The sequence below is a fragment of the Pinus tabuliformis genome, chromosome 9 (genome assembly GCF_031772625.1).
Source record: "Pinus tabuliformis cultivar Carrire ecotype Pingquan chromosome 9, CPIR1, whole genome shotgun sequence".
Classification (NCBI taxonomy): domain Eukaryota; kingdom Viridiplantae; phylum Streptophyta; class Pinopsida; order Pinales; family Pinaceae; genus Pinus; species Pinus tabuliformis.
The window spans coordinates 1,144,352,322-1,144,368,638 of NC_142307.1; positions in this window are offsets into that span (position 1 = coordinate 1,144,352,322).

A 16,317-nucleotide genomic window follows, 5' to 3' on the forward strand; every position below is an offset into this window, starting at 1 on the left:
ATACCTTTTATTGCTGCAAAGGTTTTCCATATTCCCAAAAAAAAAATCAAAAAAATTTAAAAATGTAAAGAGGGTATACCCTAAAAGAAAAATCAAAGGGTGAAAAGATAAATGGTCAAAAGAAAAAATGAAAAGAAATGAACGCCAAATAAAAAGTACCAGGAAAGTGTGCAACTCCAAATTCCATTATTATTTCATTTTCTGTAAGTAAAGCATCATGTACAGCTTGTTGAACTCTTTTCCAGAATTGATGAATGGCCAAATAGCTTAATCTTAGCCAGTTCATGTTTGAATTTCCTGTTTTAGAGATAGAGAATAAAACTCTGTCCAAACTGTTTAAACTTGGCAGATAAGTAGATAGGTAGAGAAGCAAAGGAGCTCAATAAACTGAGCCCTTAGAAGAAATAAGGGTAGATTTAGGTAGGCTTACAATGTAAAGAAAATAAAATTGGTGAGGGTTTGCCAGTCTAAGTGCACCCAAAGAAAAAGAAGAAAAAATGCTGGTTACAGTAGGCTAGGTAGACAGTTTTTTTGGTGTTGCATAAGCATACTTGGGGTTGATTTTTGTCTCTCAAGTTGTTCATCTTATTGTTACCACAAGTACCATGGTAGATGTTTGGATAAAGCTCAATCAAAGCATCACTAACTCCCCATCATCCCTTTCCTAAATCATTTACTAATTTCCCCCAGGGATATTAAGATCTGCTTAAAATTCCTTAAAGTCACTCATTCCTTTTTTATCTGATGACTAAGTAAATCCCCATTTTATTTAGGGAAATCGCCTCATTTCTTGTATAAATCCCTGTTGCTTCCCTTTTTGCCTAAGTTTTTAAACATTATGACTTGGTGCTTTCCAATTCACTTTTTCATATTAACTTTAATTTTATGATTTGAATCCCGCCCCATTGCCCATCCCCGTATTATAGTTATAATAAAAATCCCAATTATTTATATTTCCCGTCCTCCCAGTTATATAACCATATTTGTTGTTTTAAAAGGGATTAATGGCTCATCAGGAGCTTATTAATAACCTCCATGCGCATAACCTTGGGATTAATTAACCTTTGGTTAATTAATAACCTAACTTGAACAACCCGACCACCAATAAAATCACTCCCGAAACCATTAAAGCCGTGGTTAATTATAGCGGTCCCACCACTTAAAGCCTCCGCCACCTCCAACGAGTGCCCACCATCCGATCGGCGCCCTCCCATTGGATGGTCGAGATCTATATCGCTAGCCCTCCATCTGCCGAACTTTACCGCCCGAGGGATTTGCGATATCGCCGCCCATACCAGGACGCGTGTCACACTCCCGCACTGCTCGCGGCCCTCCCGTCCGAAACCACTTTAGCCAATAAGCAGTCCGGGGTAAAACCGCTTACCACCCTCCGCTACGCGACAAGATGTCCCATCATGCTGACGTCATCCGCTCAATAAATGCCAAAAATAACTGCAAAATCAATTTTTCGTTAAATAAAAGATAAAATGGCATTTTCACCCCGATTCTCTACAAACTGTGCTCCATGCAAAATACGTCCGGTTGACTATTCGAGTAGTTAGCCCGTCACCTAGCCAAGAAACTCCAGCATCATGCTCGGCAGTCTACTATTCGACCTGCAAATTCATAGTTTTACCTCCGCAATCTAGGTATTTATCCGTTTTTGCCCTGCAAACCTACAATTTCACTTTTCCACTGAAAATTCTACCTAAGAATGCCAACTTTGAGTTGAAATCAGTTTTTTTAGTCCATAAAAGACTCCTAAACCTGCTGTTTAGTCCAATTCTCCACAGAAATCCCAAATTCCAGTTTGAATACACAAGAACCAAACATAGAAGCCCCCATAGACCTGAATGTCGCACCCATGAACGCACCTCATAAAGACTTAAATTATCTACCCTTGGCTGATAGATATTTCGAAATAAAAGACCTATCTGGTGACAGGAATCATCTTCAGACCTTCTGCCAAATTAGAGATAGTCATCTAAGCAACTCTGACATTTTTGGACTATGGGAATCAAACCTTCCCATGTACTTCCTTCCCTCAGTCCATGTTTTCCCTGACATCATTCACCAATGTTGTGCGAGTTATGACCATGTCCACAGAGCAGTTATGTCACCTTCACAAACTATCCTTTTTTCCATAACTGCTAAATCCATCAATGAGATGATACATTTTCATTCCATTGAGCCCCTTGCTCGTCTTTCCATGGCATTTTTGCTTGAACAAGCTTCTCAATTGCCCAACTCAGAGATAACCTGTATTGCTCAGATGTTCATGAAACCAAACTGCCAGCCCAAAGGCCCGCCTCCCTATTTACATACCTGGTTCAATGAGACTGGAAAACTCATTCTTGACATGATATCCTTGATCTTAGGATTTAAGTCCAGTGAATATGTGGATGATATCACCCTGGTTCTATTATCTATCTTTACTCCAGGGTAGCCCCCTGCTGTCAAGTATGACTATGCCACTTTTATAGCCAACAAAATCCATGACCAATTCCTGAATTTGGGTAGAGAAGGAGTTTTCAAATATACCTCTTTTGTATACCATCTGTTGTTATATTATCAGCCAGACAACTTTCCATTTCCCATCAGGAAACTAGACTCCAAAGGAAATCAGAGGTCTGTCATCTTTTGGAGCTTAGTCTTCCATAACTGTGACTCCCCTTATACCTATAGTGAATTCATTGAATTATTTGTACACTTAGCCTCCACTCTGTTGATAGGAGCTCCTCCTCCTAGGATCACTGGTGATATGAAGAAGATTTTGCAACTTTCCAAACAGTACAAGATAGGTGACTGGTACCTCTACCAGAATCACAAAGAAATCAGAATGTATGGATGTGAACTATTCCCTTTCAAGTTGCTAGATATGTGCCCATGAGGTTATTTGCATTAGAATATTTCAGGCAAATCATCTATGCAGACCTAATCCACTTTTGTAATGCAAAGAAGAAGGCTCAGTTGAGAATCAAAAACTAGTTAGGCCCTTATGTCATCAATTCTAGAGATGCATGGAAAGATGTTGAGAGCATATTAGAAGAACACCTTAGATTCAAGAAGAGTTTTCAGTGGGTGCCATATGACCCATGTAGTTTCATAAGTGATAGAAGGGTAAGAAACAGGCTATCAATGTATGTACATCATAGAATCCCAGAAATTGAACAGTATGCAAATTAGGAAGAATGGGTAGAAGGGACACTAATAGAGGAAATTAGTGAATAGGTAAAGATGGAAAAAGCTATGAAAGATCTTGAAAAAACCCTTGACCTAGACTCTTTTGGAGAGGTATCTTTCAAGTGGCCTCAACAATCAGGTGTTGGAACATCTTTTGTTGGAACTTCTCAGCAGCCTACATAGAAAACCAGCACATCAGTCACAAGGACTTCAAAGGGTAAAGAGGTAAAAACTACAGAGCAGCCAATAATGACTGATCAGCTAGGGGGGTCCAAAGAATTGGAACAAGTACAAATTCCTCTAGCCCAATCTAAAGCAGCAGAAATCCTAGCATTGCAAACTCCTCTAAATGAGGAAAGAAGCAAGAAAAGAGACAGAGAAGAGGCCACACCTATCAGTGGACTTGTTGAAAAACCAGAGGAAAAGAGACAAAGATTGAATCCTTTGTCAGAAGATGAAATTATTGAAGAAACGACAGATAGTCTAAGAGGTGAGAGGGTAGTCAGCCAGCAGACTTCCCCAGTGGTGGATACATCAACTAGCTCACATAGGCAGAAGCTAGAAAGGCAGCACAGTGTAGAGGTATCATCCACCAGGCCACAAAGCAAACAATCCTCAGACATTAAACGAACTTTCATAGAAATCAAAGCTAAAAATGATCCTGTGAGGATTAAGATGTACAATCAATACTTGAAGATGGCACCTTCAAACCAGCAAAGGTTAATGTTTGCCTATGACATTAAAGAGGGAAAAATGTTAATGATTTATTTTAAGCCAAAGGTATAGCAACCCCAGTCGGCAGCAGATTACATCAGAACAAACTTAGAGGTCCTAGCCAAATACATTCATCCATTGGACTAGATTGAACTTCACAAGCAGACTAGAGAAATGGTTTATTCTACATTGGTTGACAAGGCAATGTTTGCCCACCATTTACAAAGTTTCTTAGACAACACAACAACTCAGTTACATTGGGAAAAAGCTTCTTCTTTGGATAAGGATAATAGAATCAAATCATTGGAAGATATCATCATGGAACTGGGGCATGACCCCCAAGATTCTAAAGGCATAAAGGCACTAATCAAGAAGAAATAAGAGGACATTGCTGCCCTGAGGAAAAAGCTGAAGCTACCTCCTTCAAGGCACCCTCAGACTGCAGAAATTATAGAGCAGAAATCAGAAGAAGACAGGATGGACCTGCTCATGAAACTTAATGAAATATTAACTAATATAGAGCAGGCACTCGAAAAGTCATTAAAGGAGAAGCAGGGAAAGTTGACCTCCCAGCGACCCGAGGTAATTCCTACAGTCACAACTGCAGTCCCCTCAACAATTGGATCATCATTGGCCCCAAATGTCCCAGCAGTCACAACAGAAGTAATTACAGGTACAAAAATAATAGCAACAGCACCAGGCAACAGTACAAGTATGAGCACAAAAGAATTGATAAAGGCCATGGAAGAATTGAGGCTCCAAGTGTCATAATTGAAACGAGTGAAAGAGCAATTGGAAAAAGTAGAAAAGAGTTATGATAAATCCAAAATAGGTGTGGTAGAGAAAATAAGAGAGGTTAAAACATTAGAGAATAAAGTAAGAACATTAGAGAAGGATCTCACTATGGATAAGCCTCTGGCAGAAATCAAAGGAATTCTTTGGACCAACATCAATCAATCCCTAAGTAATTTTTGGCCATCTATCCAAACTATTTATGAGCAACTTGACTTAGTGAATACAGCACACGGAGAAATTCAAAGATCAAGAGCTTTATTAGGACAAATGTCTGATCAAGCCAACCGGCTCATACATTTTTTGAATAACAGAAATAGGGAACAACTGGAACAACTCAGCATCCCAGACAGGACAAGCACCATTTTTGAAATAAAAAAAGTTCTAACCAAGAGAACTTTAATGCAAAATTTCGAAAGAAGATGCGAGGATATGCAAGTAAAAATTAATTCTTTCATGGAAAGGTTTACAGTTTTGCAGGAGAAAGGACTACTAAGTCTTTTAGGAAATAATGACCGGCTTATGAAACACACAAATTATGTACATAAGTTGAACACATATGCTGTTGATCAAGTTAATTCATCAACAAGTGCTTCAAAAGTAAAAGTACTCCCCACAGGCCAAACTCTCTATGATAATTTAGAGAACTTATTTTATATTGAGCATGAGGTAAAACATCTATTTCAGCTCCAGCCTAATTTTTTCAAATATACAGAAGCTGATGAAACCTTGAGGAAACTTCAGAAGCATAAATTTCCAGAGCAACAATGGTGGGAAGACATGTTAGGGATTTTGTAAATTTCTCTTAAGTGAAACATAAATTTTGAGTTATTTTTCCATGATAAGTTAAACAGAGATGAATGAGGCTCAAGCATGTCAAAGTATATCTGATCAAGGTCAAATAATGTTCGGAAATGACGAAGTATCCAGCACAGAGTGTCAGTGGAAGACAGCTGCAAACCAACTCGCAAAGCCTGCCTCCAGCACATCTGACAAAGACAAAGCAGCCAGCACGGCATCAATTCATCGTTTCCCTATTTCTGAAACTGTTTGTCTCTATCTTTTGTAGAAAATGGATTAGTCATCACTAGATATTTATCTCTATCAGATATTTTGTATAAATACCCCCCCAAACGAAGTATTTGGGGTTGGTGGGTATTCATAGATTTTGACTGTAATACTGAAACTTCTGAAATAAAAAGCTATTGGAACCATCTGTTGTCTGGCTCACTGGATGAGGAATTGATGCAGAAGACTTGTCACAGAATTCTTGAATCAAACTTCGGATCAATAAGTCCCCTATATCTCATGTTTTATAGTTTTCTTGTTTGTTATATCATCTGTGTTTCATAATCTAAACGGTAAATAAAATGATTAATTCCGAATTTTCTTAAACTGCACTCTGTCTTCAATCTTTATTATTCTCTGTGTTTTCTTCAAAATTAATATAAGCAATGAATTCTTAATTGCTTCTGCTTTCTGATTATTGCATGTTGTCTATTTGCTAAGGAATTCTTAACTTCTCCTTAGCAGTAAACATCCATTTTCCCTCTTTCAATATGTTGAAGGGTTCTTAACTGCCCTTCACCCCTTTGAGTCTATTCCATCTGATTCCAGCCTATATTTGTTCCATGTTTGACTACCTTGCTCTGTGATACCATCCTCTATTAAGAAACCAAATCCAGAAAGCCATCCTCTTTGACTCCATCATGCCCAATGGACTAAAATATTCAGTTTACCTCACTATTCTATTGAGCCACACCATCCAAAACCAAAACAAAACCCTTGAGCTTCATAGCTAGCCTAACATATTTCAAAACAAAGCTAAATCAAAAAGAGAGAGACCTCTCTGGATACAAATTGGCTAGAATCTGTATCTAAAAGATTTGTCTATGGTTACCCCGGCCGTATTCCCTTTCTTACAACTTTGGGGAACAACTTGAGTGATAACAGAGGGTTAAGGTGGTTTGGCCTCTATAAGCCTTGGTTGGTTTTGTCTTAGTTTATTGCATGATACCCCACATTCATTCTTGGAATATGGTGCGAGGGTGATTAGATGAAAGAGAGATTTGGTTCAGCCCAATCTATGGTCGAGTGGTACATGGAAGTCTCTGACTTGGTTGGTATTTTCATATAGTAATAAGAGTTATTTTCCTGCTACGATTTATGAATACTTGTAGTGATTATGTTGGTTATCATATGGTTGAGTTTCCATGGTTTCTATGTTGGTTATTTGTTGGTTATATGATGGGATCTATCTAGGGATCTTGACATGTTTTGATATTTTATTAATTGGTGGATGGATGCATGGACTAATAAGTGCTATTATAGTTAGCTAGATATGGTTTAGAGCCTTCTTGTTGATTTTTAGATGAAGACTATCAGTTTATGATCAGATATGCATTCATGACATGTAGCTTACATGTTTTCCATATGTTTGACGAAATTTATGTTATGGATTAGGTAATCTAGGTCAAGTTTTTGCTTCAAGTTTGAATGTTTGGCATTGTCTTCATGTATATTATGATTCTTGAAAGTTACAAGAAATTATGGGTAGTGGTCTAGAAGTTGGCCTGAGAAGGTGGCACATATCCTAGAAGTACAAGCTTAGAACTGAAGGATTTAGGTCATAACCCTAGGGAAGCAGGCCTATGCATGCGGTTGGAGGCCTATAATCACATTTTTTTCCTTATTGTTCATGCAGTTAGGGTGCTAGGTCATAGAAAAATGGTTTTAGCTCATGGATTGATCACCACGGGTGGTTTTCCAACTCCTAAGTGATTTTCAGTCCCTGTGAGATGCATGTAAGTTTCCAGTGTGTCAACCCCACTTCCATAAATGGAACTTGGAGGTTGAGTCATTTCATAGTGACACTAGTCTCATGTTTACCCTAGAGAGCTTGTGAAATTGGGTAAATGTGGGAGGGGGAGTTACAGGGTAGTATAAGACCAAGGTTTCATCACTGGGCCTCGAGGTAGATGTGATTGTTATGCATGCGTGTTGGTTTTTGATATGTTTTTTATGCATGCATTGTGGTGGCCATTGTTGCACTCTTGTGTCATTATGATGATCTTTGTATGTTATGATGTTGATTTTTTAGTGTCATTATATATATATAGATATATATATATATATATATATATATATATATATATATATATATATATATATATATATATATATATATATATATATATATATATATATATCATGCTAATTTGGATTGATTGTGTAGACGAGATAGCCTCCCCTAAAACACACTAAGGTATGTTTAATTATGTTTATATTTGGTTATCTAACATGGTATGTTTGTGACATTATGAGAAGAATGGTGGATTACAGTTGACATGAATCTCCTTATATATTATTTTATTATAAAGGAGATGAGTATTTTCCTTATTTAGCAGACATGCTGAGAAGTTTAAAGGCAAAAATCAGAAGTTGCAAGGTGGATAATGACAAGATAACTTAGTCACAGGAAAGGCTTGCCAAATCTCAGGAAAAATAAGTAGAGTTCAATGCATTTCTCCTTGAGATATTATCGTATTTGAAGAGACAGGGACAACAAATAATTATTTATGAATAGGAGGAAAGGACAAATGGGGCATATGGTAATAGGTCTCATGGAGAGGGAACAGGTTGGACAAGGATGACACAGTTAGAGGTCGCAGGTTGTTGGATACACCTGACAGGACAGGTAGTGGTTATGGTTTTTGTTCTAGGTTGGGATCATCGAGACATCATGGTCATCACCATTATCATCCTTATGGAAGTAGTGAGGAGTAGTACTTGTCAGATGAGTTCAAGAAATCCAAGCCTGCTAACTTTGATGAAGAGCTAAAGAAACCAAAAGTTGCAGAGGCGTGGCTACTTGGGATGAAGAAGTTCTTTGAGTTGCATGATTATACAGAGAATATGAAAGTCGAGATATATATTTTCAATCTCAAAGGGGAAGCAGTTATCTGGTGGGAAGATGTGAAGCATGTTAGTGAATCAGGATAGAGGAGTTGAGTTGGCATGAGTTTAAAAGAATCTTTAGAAAGATGTACTTGTCTAAGAGATACTATAATGGAAATTGTTTTCGTTGTGATAGATACTCTCCAAATGTTTTTCCTTTCTCAAATATTGGATCCTACTATGGATCTTGCGATCGTTCGTTCCATAGTCACTTCTTGGTCAACTGATGCTTTTGAGCTCCCTTCTTGGATTGGAAGTGTCGAAGTCAATTGCTCACACATTCTTAGTCCGTAACAATTGCATGATCGCATTCTTTTCCACAATATTGGACAACAACATCATGTTCCATCAATATTATGCCTATGCAATGCTCTATCCATCTCAACAGTTAGTGTGCACTGACGATGCCAATTTCTCACATTCTAGCTACATTTTTACTTTCATTTTGGTGAGTTTTGCAAATGTCACTTTCACGCACCTCTGTTTTCGCAAGTTTAGTTTTCATGTTTTCAGTTGTCTCTTTCACTTTCCTTCACTCTAATTAGTTTTTTTTTCATGTTATCTTTTCTTTGGCATGTGTTACTTTCACTGTCGTCCACATATCGCAAGAGTCGTTCACATTTTAGCAATTTTCATCTTTTTGCATGTTAGCTCTCGTACCATATATGTATACTTGTTCAGGTGGTTTCAAGGGGTTATCTTTGTGTGAATGATTTGGTTTAACCATGTAAACATCAGTCACACTCATTCCCAAATTTGCAAGCATTGTCACACAAGTGTCATCATGTCGTCACAAAGTGTACCTTTAGTGTCACACTTGTCGTAAAGTCACTGTAAAGTTGTAGCATTGATGGAAATATATTGTTAACATGTTTCGGATGATCTATGTTGTTAGGTCATCAAAGTGTTTCAAGTGTGTGATCACAGTCAATTCATATCACTGTTCACAACAGTCTCTTCGGTCTCACATTTAGCCAAACTTCAGAAAATCCCAGCAACCTAGCCTCATCCAACCCTCCTAAATTGCTCATTATGCAATCTCAACCCTCAAGCATTGACCTTGTCTCTTGGCATTGCATAATGTGTTGTCTCTGCCTCCTAGGACTCTACATTTTGCAACTTTAGTGCTAAAATCCCAACCTTGGCTCCCATAATTGCGCAATTCCTCCTCCCAACCTATCCTTAACTAAGCATTGCACAATATGTAGCCTTGAGCGCATCCTTGAGCTCATGAACTACAAAACTATGTAATGGCATAGCCTCCTCTACCTCCCATAATTGTTTAGTTCTCGCAAGTTGTGCAAAACCCCGTAGCTAAGCTCACTCAGTCCAGAAACTGCACAATTTGTCTCCCAATCCTGTCTAAACTACACACTGTGAAGTCTCAGGGCTCAAGCTCACCACTGACTCCATGATATGTGCAATTTCACAATCTCTTGGGCTCATCTATCCTTTAGAATGCCACAATAGGCCGATACAGTTCCCACCCCCTTAGCCTAACACCCTGAGCTCCCTGACTGTGCATTTTTCTTCCTTAACCCAACCTAAACTGCACATTACACGGTCTCAAGACTCAAGCTCACCCCTGACTTCCTGAGCTACGCAATTTTGTAGTTACTGAGCCTATTTCTGGCCCGTCATCGGGTTCTGACTCAGTCAATGGATCAATATGCACCATCTTATATTAGGGGTTTATCGGACTAATATCGTCTTGTCATGAGTGGATTGAAGACACAAGTACTCTACCACGCTATGGAAATATGATGAAGAAGGATATGGAGAAGGATGACATGCTAGAGGACACATATGGAGCTGAAGAAATAAGATGATCATCAGGAGAGAAGACAAAGGAATTCCAAACTCTAACAAAAGATGAAGATCAATATCACATGGAAGACTCCTAATTTTCAAGTCATAATGGAGGAGGAAGAAGAAGAACATGTACCATATTTTCAAGAAGACACAAAGAAATAAGAGGAAAGAAGGAGAGCTTGGCACTATCACATCATCATGTAGTTAATTTCATCAGTGTCATGTCATGTCCTGTCACAAGTCATCACATGCCACATAATTATTGTGGATTATGTAATTACCTATTTGAAATGTATTGTAAAATGGAATTCCAAAGGACACAATCAGAATATGAAGATTCATGTAAGGTCGAAATTCATAGGAAGTCAAATAGTCATGAGGGTAGTCAAAGAGTCACAAGGAAGGTGAAGCATCACCTCTTAGTTATATATACACCCTCATTGTATGAGCAAAGGACTTTTCACCTCAACTCCTCCCAAAAGGCATTAGAGAGATGGATCAGTTATTTTGAGGAGCAAGGAGTGGCTCTAATGCTCCACTATTGGAGATAGTGATGCTCATTGTATGCATGTGTCTTGGAAATTTTACTTAATATAAGAAGCCTTATGGGCTAGCACATTCTTCATGTATGGATTATGGATATTTGTTAGACTATTTTGTGAATGTTTGTAATTCATGTTTGCTTTCATCTGTGCTAAATTAGTTGAACTATTTGAGTTATTTTGGTATTTATCATATTGAGAATGTGTTGTAATTTATATTATCACATTCGCATCCTTGTGGACTATTCCGCTGGATATTGGAAAAATATTCCTCGTTACATTAGTTGCAATCACCATCATATATTTGTGGACTATTCTGTTTGATGTTGTACATATCCTTCTTAATTCATGTGTGTCTCTACTAGGGTGGTAATACTACCTCTCTCTTATATTTTAATTCTTCTCCCCTCCGCAGTGAAAGAACATTGACACGCATATGATCGAGCACTCACCAGGCACACCCCCTTGCTTTTCGAAGGCCCATTTTCACTCCAATATGTTCTTGATAGCTAGAGCCAATGCATATCTTTAAGAATACATGGAAACCAGGCCAATATTTTGTATGGGGCTCCTACTCCAAATGGTGTGAGGTCTAATTGGGACTTCACATCAGGGAGACCCCTTGGTTGACGATATGTAGCACCATCAACAGTTGGTGCTAGAAGGAGGGCTAGATGACAAGTTGAGCCCTTTGAGTTTGTTTTGAATCTCTTATCATAAATGGCTCATCCTCAAATCATACTCCCAGGGTGTTTTTCTAACCTATCCCCTGGTGAAATTTCAATCCCCAATGAGTCTCTCCATGACTTGTCTCAACTCAAGTTTGATGGTGAGGGTGATACGTCCTTTTCTGAGCATGCATCTCTTTTTCTTAAGTTTTATGAATATTATGAAATTGATTGTGAATATGTGGCTTGTATTGTTTTTTACCTCACCCTTGAAGGTCGAGTTAGTCGATGGTGTCACACTCTACCACCTACTTCCATTCATTCTCTTAACCATCTTGTCAAGGAGCTTCATTTATAATTTAACAGGTATGATTATCAAGATGTTAATAAAAGAATTGATCAGGTTAGAATGGAGCCTGATGAATCAATTGAGGATCTCCCTAATCGATTCCTTCACCTTTGTTATGAATTTCCTGAAGAAGATATGGATCAGTATTTATTGAAACAAAATTTTGAGTGTTTGGTTCATATCTCTTTGCATGGCGAGCCCAGGCCACCTAATGTTTCTTCATCCCCAACTCTTGTAAACCACTAGACACCCCTAATTTTAGAGGAGGAATCTGTTATTCCTTTTGTTCCTTTCCTCCTCCTTTTTCAGTTCTGATGTGAGTGTCTCCTTGCGATGATCTTAAAGTTGGGAAATATGCGTATCAAATTCTTAATCCATCTTCTCATCCCCCTTCTGCTTTTCATGATTCAAATCCAATAGAGGAAATCTCGGAATGGCTTATGAAACCTATGGTGAAAATCAATTTTTCTATTCCTCAAGATGGTATTAACTTTTATAACTCTAATATTGAATATTATTTATATTTTTTTCATCCTCTATGATTTACATGTCATGACTCTTTGTACGGTGACCTACTTGATCAATTTGCTCCAACTACTAGTTTTTTGCACTCTCCTAATTTTCAAGTTGTTGGTCCAACTTGTGGTATGGTTCAAGATAGTCACACTACACAGGTAGGGGATTAGGAAGGTGAGGATTCTTTCAATATTTCTTCTCTTTTTCAAAATCCTCCATGTAAATATGGTGTTTCCTCATTCTTGGTTGATATTGAATCTATTAATCTCGGTAGTGAATCTAACGAAATCAAGGTTTTTAGATTAGTAGTCTTGGGAAAAAATCATTCTGATGATGATGATTATGTTGGTGTATGTGATGATGAATGCCCAAGTGCACCAGTTGATCTTTCATTTTCTCATGAATATTTTAATTTAGATCTAGAATCTGATTCGGTCAAAGAAGAATTTCTTATCGAAACTTCCTCTTCATCTCACTATCCCTTGTGATCTACCATTTGTGTTGCATCTCATCACGAGTGTCGTTTTCATTTTTTCAGTTGTCTCTTTCACTTTCCTTCACTCTAATTAGTTTCATTTTCATGTTATCTTTGCTTTGTCATGTGTTACTTTCACTATTTTCCACATATTGCAAGAGTAGTTCTCACTTTAGCAATTTTCGTATTTTCGCATGTTAGCTTTGTATGCTTGTTTTGGTAGTTTAAAGGGGTTATATTTTTGTGAATAATTTGGTCTAACCATGTAAAAATTAGTCACACTCATTCCCAAATTTTTAAGAACTATCGCAAAAGTGTTGTCATGGTTGTCGCAAAGTGTACCTTTAGTGTCGCACTTGCCGTAAAGTCATCAAAAAATTGTCGCATTTAGGAAAATATGTTGTTAAGATGTTCGGGATGATATATGTTGTTGGGTCTTCAAAGTGTTTCAAGTGTGTGATCATATTCAATTCATATCACTGTTCATAACAGTCTCTTCAGTCCCACACTTAGCCAAATTTAAGAAAATCCCAGCAAACTAGCCTCATCCAACCCTCCTAAACTATGCATTGTGCAGTCTCAGCTCTCAAAGAGTGAATTTATCTCTTGGAACTGTGTAATGTGCAGCCTCTAGCCTAAAGATCATCCTTGAGCTACTAAACTACGTAATGGCCCAGAATCCTCTACCTCCTAGAACTGAAAAGTTATCCCAAGTAGTGTAAAACCTCGTAGTTAATCTCACTAACTCTAGAAACTACGTAGTTTGTCTCCCCAGTCCTTCCTGAACTTCATACTGCACAATCTCAGGGCTCAATATCACCACTAACTCCCTGAGATGTGTAATTATGCAATCACTTGGGCTCATATATCCTCCAAAACTTTGCAATAGGCTGATCTAGTGCCCATCCCCTTAGCCCATCACCCTAAGCTCCCTGACTATGCAGTTTTCTTCCTGAACCCAACCTGAACTATGGATTACGCAGTCTCAAGGCTCAAGATCACCCCTGACTATGTTAGCTATGAAATTACGTAGTTACTGAGCCTCTTTCCTAGCTTGTCATCCAGTTTCGGCTTAGTCAGTGGATCAATATGCATAATCTCATATTAGGGTTTTATCGAACTGATATCGTCTTTTCATGAGTGGATTGTAGACACATGTACTCTACCATGCTATGTAAAGATGATGAAGAAGGATATGGAGAAGGATGACATGCTAGAGGACACATATGGAGTTGAATAAATAAGTTGATCACTAGGCGAGAAGACAAAGGAACACCAAACTCTAACAGAAGATCAAGATCACGATCACATGGAAGACTCCTCATTTTTAAGTCATAATGGAGGAGGAAGAAGAAGAACATGTACCATATTTTCAAGAAGACACAAATAAAGAAGCGGAAAGAAGGAAATATTAGCACTATAACATCATCATGCAATTCATGTCATCAGTGTCATGCCATGTCCTATCGCAAGTCATCCCATGCCACATCATTATTGTGGATTATGTAATTACCTATTTGAAATGTATTGTAAAATGGAAGTCCAAATGACAAATTTAGAATATGAAGATTCATGTAAGGTAAAAAGTCATATGAATTCAAATAGTCATGAGGGTAACCAAAGAGTCACAAGGAAGGTGAAGTGTCAGCTCTTAGTTATATATACACCCTCATTGTATGAGCAAAGGAGTTTGCACACCTGTTCTTCCCACAAGGCATTACAGAGACAGATCAATTATTTTGAAGAGAAAGAGTGGTCCAACACTCCACTATTGGAGCTAGTGATGCTCATTGTATACATGTTTCTTGAAACTTTTACTTAATATAAGAAGCCTTATGGGCCAGCACGTTCTTCATGAATGGATTATAGAAATTTGTAAGGCTATTCTATGAATGTTTGTAATTCATGTTCACTGCCATCTGTGCTAAAGTATTTTAACTATTTCAATTATTTTCTCTACTTATCATATTGATAATGTGTTGCAATTTTTACTATCATTGTCGCATCCTCGTTGACTATTCTGTTGGATATTAGAAATATATTCCTTGTTACATTGGTTGCAATGACTATCACATCTCTGTGGACTATTCCGCTTGATGTTGTACGGATCCTTCTTCATTCATGTGTGTCTCTAATAGGGTATTACTACTACCTCTCTCTTATAGGCTCATTTCTTCTCCCCTCTGTGGTGAAATAACTTGGACATGCATATGATCAAAATCTCACCAGGCACATTTTCACTGCTCCTTTACTGATAGATAGAGCTAAGTCATATATTTTAGAACACATGGAAACTGGCTCGATATTCTGGATGGGTATCCGACTCCAAATGGTGTGAGGTATAATTGGGACTTCACATCGGGGAGACCCCTTGGTTGACGTATTTCCAGCACCGTCAACAAAAAGGACAAGGACTTTTATGAGCTAAAGGTGGTTTCTATGATAGACGAAGAGTACACGACTAAGTTTTTGGAGTTGTTGAAGTATGTGCCATATCTTAAGAATGATAAAACGAAGGTTAAAATATTCTTCAATGTATTTTCTTTAGTATTTAAAGTTCGTATTGAGTATGATGAGCCTCGTTCATTGGAGGAAGTCATTGGAAATTTGAAGAATTGTTATGAGCATTATAAGCTTAAGTTTGAGCCTAAGAATGATTGAAAAGGGAATGACAAGACTAAAGGAAACTAGGATAAGAAGTGAGGAAGACCTCAAGACGAAGGTATTAAGGAGAATGCAACATCGTACAAGAAATTCAATGTAGTTTATAGAGGACATGGATTTCATCCTAAGGAGAAGAATAAGGGTGATGGAAGGAAGCCTTTGAAGTGATGGACTTGTGGTGGAGAGCATTGTAGGAGAGATTGTCCACAACATCAAGGTTACAAACATCATATTTATAGTGCTCATGAGGCACAGACAGTTGGGGATGTTGGTCAGAGTATTCCTCAGATTTATGCAGTAGTGGATAATAGGCAGGGTGATCATTAGGTATCTATTATCGAGATGGAAGGTAATATTTGTGATCAATTTGTTTCTATTTTCATTGATCCTAGATCTAACTATAGTTATATTAGTACTGACCTGGTGTATAAGTGTTACTTGAATAAATAAGTGCATGCAAAGTCTTGGTTGGTACAATTGGCTCTAGGGACCAAGAAAAGAGTTCATTATTGGATGAGGGCTTGTACATTTGAGCTGAATGGTAAGTCTACATCAACACATGTAAATGTACTTCCTTTAGGTTCATACAATATGTTGTTGGGCGCGGATTGGTTGTATATTCACAAGACTAAGGTAGATTTATAT